This window comes from Camellia sinensis, chromosome 5 (genome assembly GCF_055761805.1).
Source record: "Camellia sinensis isolate YWXY chromosome 5, ASM5576180v1, whole genome shotgun sequence".
Classification (NCBI taxonomy): domain Eukaryota; kingdom Viridiplantae; phylum Streptophyta; class Magnoliopsida; order Ericales; family Theaceae; genus Camellia; species Camellia sinensis.
In genome coordinates this window covers 165,895,388-165,902,215 of record NC_138965.1, presented here as the reverse complement: position 1 = coordinate 165,902,215, position 6,828 = coordinate 165,895,388, and positions in this window count along the sequence as shown.

Sequence of the window (6,828 nt, the reverse complement as noted above, 5' to 3'; positions counted from 1 at the left end):
TGTCGACTGCCCATCCGCCTACAACATTATCCTTGGCCGCACCGCCCTAAATACCTTTCAAGCCATCACATCAACTTATCACCTTGCCATTTAGTTTCCCACCGATCTGGGGATCGGGATTGTAAAGGGAGAACAGACCGTGGCCAGGGAATGCTGTGTCGCCTCACTCAAAGAAATCAAGCTGAAGGAGACAATGATCATTGAAGGACTTGACGTTCGGGGATGAGGACGAGCTGGTCGGAGGGAAACCTGTGGAGAAGCTCGTTGAGGTTCCCATCGACCCCACCAACCCGGGAAAAACTGCCAAAATCGGCAGCCAACTGTCCCCCCAAGCAAAGGCCAACCTTACTGCCCTCCTGATTAAGCACAACAATGTATTCGCCTAGACCCATTCAGACATGCTGGGTATTGACCCCTCATTCATAACCCATCGCCTCAGCATTGAACTCCATTTCCGACCTTACTGCCAGAAACAACACATTTTCTATCCAAAGCACAATATTCTCAGTGCCGCAGAGGTCGACAAGCTCCTTGAGACACAATTCATTAAGAACGTGGACTACCCTAGATGGTTGTCAAACGTGGTCCTGGTCCGCAAGAACAATGGTAAATGGTGACTCTGTGTCGACTACTCAGACCTCAACCGAGCTTGCCTCAAAGACAGTTATCCTCTTCCCCGCATATATCTGCTGGTCGACGCCACGGCCGGTCACCAAATGCTCAGCTTCATGGATGCCTTCTCTGGGTATAACCAAATTCTGATGTACCCATCTGATCGGGAACACACATCCTTCATTACCAACCGAGGCACCTACCATTACTGTGTGATGCCATTTGGACTGAAAAATCCTGGGGCCACCTACCAACGGTTGGTCAACGCCGTTTTTCATCATCAGATCGGTCGAAACATGGAAGTATATGTCGACAACATGCTAGTCAAGAGCAAACTCTCCGCTGACCATCTGACCGACCTGCGAGAGACCTTCGCCGCCCTACAGAAGTACCAAATGAAGCTCAACCCGGAGAAGTGCGCCTTCGGCATAGAATCTGAGAAGTTCTTGTGTTTCATGGTCAGTCAGCGGGGCATTGAAGCTAACCCTGAAAAGATCAAGGCCTTGATTGAAATGCAGTCACCCAGAACGGTTAAGGAAGTTCAGAGACTCACTGGCCGAGTCGCCGTCCTCAACTGCTTCATTTCCCGCGCAAGGGATAAGTGTCTCCCCTTCTTCAAAGTTCTTCGGCAAACTTTTGAATGGACGACCAAGTCCGAAGAGGCCTTTCACCAATTGAAGCAGTGCATAGCCAACCCCCCCTCCTTTCTTAGGCAGTCACTGACGAACCTCTCTTCCTCTACTTAGCCGTTTCAAGCACCGCAGTCAGTGTAGCTCTTATCAGGGAAGACGACTTTGTTCAACGGCCGGTCTACTACATCAGTCGGGCCCTCAGGGGTGCCGAGCAGAATTACCCACTGTTAGAAAAATTGTCCTTGGCCTTGGTCACCACCTCCAGACGACTCCGTCCTTACTTCCAAGCCCATTCCATAGTGGTCCTCACCGACCAACCTTTGAAGAAGGTAATACAGCAACCAGAGCTCTCTGGCAGACTCATGCAATGGTCGGTGGAACTCAGCCAGTTTAACATCTCCTACCGACCTCGAACAGTAATTAAGGGGCAGGCTGTCGCTGATTTCATCCTGGAGTTCACTAATCCTACCCCAACCATGGTCCCACCAACCCCTACCGAGCCAGAAGACCCTCAATTTTAGACTTTCAACGTCGACAGATCATCCCGCAGAGAAGGCAGCGGGGCTGGTCTCATCCTCACCGTTCCTGAAGGTGGTTATTTCAAATGTGCTCTCCGTTTCTTGTTCGATGCCAGTAACAATGAGGCCGAATATGAGGCACTAATAGTAGGTCTCCGCCTAGCTAGGGACATTGGTGTCAGCCACATCCGGGTGTTCAGCGACTCCCAGCTCATTGTCGGACAAATTACGGGGGAATTCGATGCAAATGAGGACACAATACGGGCTTACAGGGATATTGCACTTCCCCTTGTTCACCTCTTCAATACTTTTCACATCCAGTACATCCCTCGGGCGGAAAACTCTAAGGCAGACGAGATGACTCAGTTGGCTTCTACAGACTAGTCCAACCTCAGTCGTGGTGTCTGTCTCGAATACCTAGCCCACCCTGCCATTTCTCCCGACCAACAAGAAGTACAGTTCCTTCATAATGAGCCCATCCCTTGGGCGTCGAACATCTTTCTATTTTTGACAACGGGGGAACTTCCAGATGACCAATAGCAAGCCGCCAAAGTTAAGGCCCGGTCGTCCAATTACATCCTCGTCAGTGGTGTCTTGTACAAACGTGTCTTTTCACGCCCGTACCTGTGATGCCTCAATCCGGCTCAAGCAACCTATGTGATGCGAGAAATCCATGAGGGTATTTGCGGTAATCATTCAGGCGGCAGGTCCCTAGCCCGCAAAATACTTCGCACTGGTTATTTCTGGCCTACTCTTAACCAAGATGCGACTGACTTCGTACTCAAATATGATAAGTGTCAATGCTTTGCCAACATCTCCTATGCTCCTCCTACAGAGCTAATCACACTTTGCAGTCCCTATCCGTTCGCCAAATGGGGGATCGACTTACTTGGATCACTTCCCATCGGCCGAGGCCAGGCCAAGTTCGCGATTGTCGCCATTGATTACTTCACCAAGTGGGTAGAGGCAGAACCCCTTGCCACCATTATTGAACAGAACACAACCAAATTCATCTGGCAGTCGATCGTATGTAGGTTTGGCATCCCTCAAGCCATCGTCTCCGACAACGGCAAACAATTCGACAACGCCAAGTACAGGAAGTTCTATGCAGATGTCCAGATCCAACCCTGTTTCTCCTCCCTAAGTCATCCCCAAGCCAATGGCCAAGTCGAGGTTACCAACCGTTCTCTTCTAAAGATCATCAAAACTAAGCTAGAAGGTGCTAAAAGACTTTGGGCTGAGGAATTATCGAATGTACTCTGGGCTTACCGCACTATCGCTCGGACTCCCACTGGGGAGACCCCCTTTCGCTTAACATATGGCGCTGAGCCGGTCATCCTAGTGGAAGTCGGTCTGCCTATCCCAAGGGTTTTGCATCCGAACCCAGAACTAGTCGAAAAGCTCCGTCGAGCTGACCTTGACCTAATCGAAGAGCTCAGAGAAACCACTGCTGTCAGACTAGCCTCCTACTAATAGAAAATGAGAACACACTACAACCGCAGAGTCCGACCAAGGGAGTTCGCCGTAGGGGACCTTGTCTTACGCGAAGCAACCCTCGCCACCAAGAATCCGGCTGAGGGCAAACTGGCAGCCAAATGAGAAGGACCTTACGTTGTTAAAACCAGACCTCGCCCAGGCACTTACCGACTTCAGGACATGGAAGGTCGAGACCTCCCCCATCCTTGGAATGCTGAGCATTTGAAGCGCTATTTTCAATAAAAGTTGTATTTTTGTATTGTCCAATTGATATATGTTCTTTTTGACAATCTGCACACCTGAATGTTCACATTTTCTCCGCATGCGGTGTAAATTTATGATCCAATGGGCTACACTTTAATGACAACAAGCTTATATCTCAAATATCTGCATGATTTTTCAAATAACACTTTGATTGCAGCCTCAGCCAGACTGAGCATCAAAAGCCTCGGCCAGACCGAGCGTGCAAAGCCTCAGCCAGACCGAGCATAAAAGCCTCGGCCAGACCGAGCATGCAAAGCCTCAGCCAGACTGAGCATGACGAGCCTCGGCTAGACCGAGCGTGCAAAGCCTCAGCCAAACTGAGCATAACAGCCTCGGCCAGACCAAGCGTGCAAAGCCTCAGCCAGATTGAGCATAAAAGCCTCGGCCAGACCGAGCGTACAAAGTCTCAGCCAGACTGAGCATAAAGGCCTCGGCCAGACCGCGCATGCAAAGCTTTAGCCAGACTGAGCATGACGAGCCTCAGCCAGACCGAGCATGCAAAGCCTCAGCCAGACTGAGCATAAAAGCCTCGGCCAGACTGAGCATGCAAAGCCTCAGCTAAACTACGCGCGACAAACCTTCGCCAGACTGAGCGTGACAAGCCCAGCCAGCTTGAGTTACTTCAGGTCTCAGCCAAACTGAGCACAAAAAGCTCAGCCAGACTGGACTACTCAAAGCTCCTGAATTACTTGAAGAATCAGTTAACCGAAACCGCGCGCACACTCGATCAAGGTCATTCACGCAAACTTCACGCTTGTGGCATTAGTAGCCACACTTGGTCAAAATCCCAAGTCCATGTTGTTACAACACTCTTTACTTAGTCAAATTCCTTAGTTAAATTCCAAACTACTTTTTTATTTACCAACACTCTTACAACATGATTTACAACTCCATTTTGTGGGTAATTTGACACTTTACATCTTTGACACTTTTACAAGCCTCCTTTACAAGTCAGATTGTTTTCTTACTCATCAACTTTTGCAAGTCACCCTCATCCACTTCAGACTCACCAAAATAAAGACAACAATGTGGCAAACACAAATTTATAATTTTATTACATTTTCAACCTCACTCTGCATGGCATTTGTATTACAAGTTCAACTTCACTTTGCATTGAGTTTTTCTTAACTTTACTCTGCATCCAGTTTTTCTTACATTTCCAGGTGCACAAGCAAAAACAATGGAATGAAAACACAACTCCAATTTTATTTATTCACAAACTTGTACATAAGTTCATTACAGCAATTCAAAAAAAAAAAAAAAAAAAAAAAACACAACCAAAACTCTTAAGTACATATTTTTTCACTCCATTCACTCCTCTCCTTCACTCGAGGCGAGATCTCCTTCCTCAATCCCCTCATCTAGGGGGGTCTGGGCTACGTCGTCCTCATCGATTCTAACACCACTGAAGTCTAAGTCTGGGAACAGCTCTTCTGCTTTACGCTTGAACATCTTCCACCCGCTGTCCCAGAACTCAGCCATCTCGTGTTTGTAGAAGTCCGACCGCTGGAAGCTCTCAATAACTTTTGCTTCAATCCTGCCCTCAGCGGTCGCCCCCAACGTGCCCGCCCCCCCAGCCATCTCCCTCACCAAGTTGATGGCGACCGCGGCATCGATTGCCATCTGAAATTCAGCAGACCCCTTGAATTGTTCTACTGCTGCGACACATAGATCGGGGTATGCTGCCCTTTCAGAGGCTGCCTTGGTTCTTTCTTCCTCCAACTCCTTCTGCAACCTCGCCTTCTCCTCCATTGCTTTTGCCCGCTCATCTTCCAGCTCCTTCTGCAGTCTAGCAATCTTCAGGTCTGCTTCATCCTTCTCTTTGATCTGCTGGGCACGCAGATCTTCATTACTGGTCATAGCCTCCTCAAACAGCTCGATGGCGACTGCGCGGCTCTTTTCAGCATTTTCCACCATTTTCTGCTCGCCAGCCAGCTGGAACTCGAGCGACACTACGTTACGACGCTCGTCCTCTAACTCCAACTGGGCCGCGAGCAGCTCAGCACCCACTCGAGTGGCAATATTACGCTGCACAATCGCCAACACTTTCATTTTCTTCGCCTTCTGATCCTCCTCCACCCCCCTGGTGCAGGCGCTTCGCGCAGCTTTCTTCCAGTCTGCACTCTCCTTCTTGAAATTTGCAAGTTGAACCTTCGTTTCCTCCAACTTGGCCTTCGCAGCCGCCGCCTTTCTCAGCAAAGCCCCTGCTAGGGTGGTTGCCTCCATCTGGGTAGAGCACAACCCCCTTAGCAGCTCCGCCTCATTGAACCTGGCTGCAGAACGCACGGCTCCTTCGTCCACCAACTCCAAAAGAAGATCTGCAGCCGTCCTGGCTAGGCCTCCTTCTCCCTCCAGTCACCCAAAAACTGCTGGAGCATGGTAGATGGCATACTTTGGCCTCACCCCCCCTCCTTGGGGCGCAGGACCCCCCTGGGGCTGTTCCTCTCCCCTTGTCTCAGGGCCAGTTGCCCCATCTTCTACTTGAATTTCGGGGGCGACCTCTGCGACCTTCGAGGTAATCCCCACCACTACTGGGACGACCTCCATGCCCTCCGAGGTGACCTCCATCATTTCTAGGGCAATCACCCTTCCTGGGGTCTGCTCCACTCCCTCCTCCTCTACCTCCTTGGCCATGGGGGTCTCCTCTGCCGTCACCTCCCTCCTCTTCTTCAAGGCAGGTTCCTCCTCACTCCTCCTCACCTTTCTCTTTTTCTTCTTCCCCACACCCTCCATCTCCATCTCTTTGTTGGCCCTCTGCTTCAAAGGATCAATGGGGGGCGGTCGTGGCTCAGATTCACCCAAGTCTTTTTCCTCTAGCGATGTGGGACGTGGTCGAATCCTCTCCCGCGCGATCGGCTTCGGCGGCCGGTCTGCCTGCAACTCCTTGAATTTGCTGGCCTTGGCGAGAATGGACCTATCCTCCACCTCTTGCGCCTTCCTTTTCGCCTCTAATTCCACCGGTTCCAAGTCCCCACCAATCGGCTGAGGGCCCAACCCCGCAGCAAACAAGGCTGAAGGTTGAATGAGTTCGTCCCACCTAACTCCCTCATTCTCCCTCCATGCCTTTACCTTCTTTACTCTCTCCTCTGCTACTGCCCCCAGTTTTGGCTCCAAAGATTTGGTGGGCACTCTCCACACTGTGCGCACCCCAACCCCTCCATTCGCTGAAACGTAGAACCACCGCGGCCTCCACCCCTTAATTGATGACGGCAAACCAGTCATCAGACCCCTCCCGGCCACCGCCTGCAACGTCACCCACGTCTCTTGCTGTCCTGAGGCCTTATAACAAGCGAAAAACTCATCCACCGTCATAGCCGTCCCTTCGT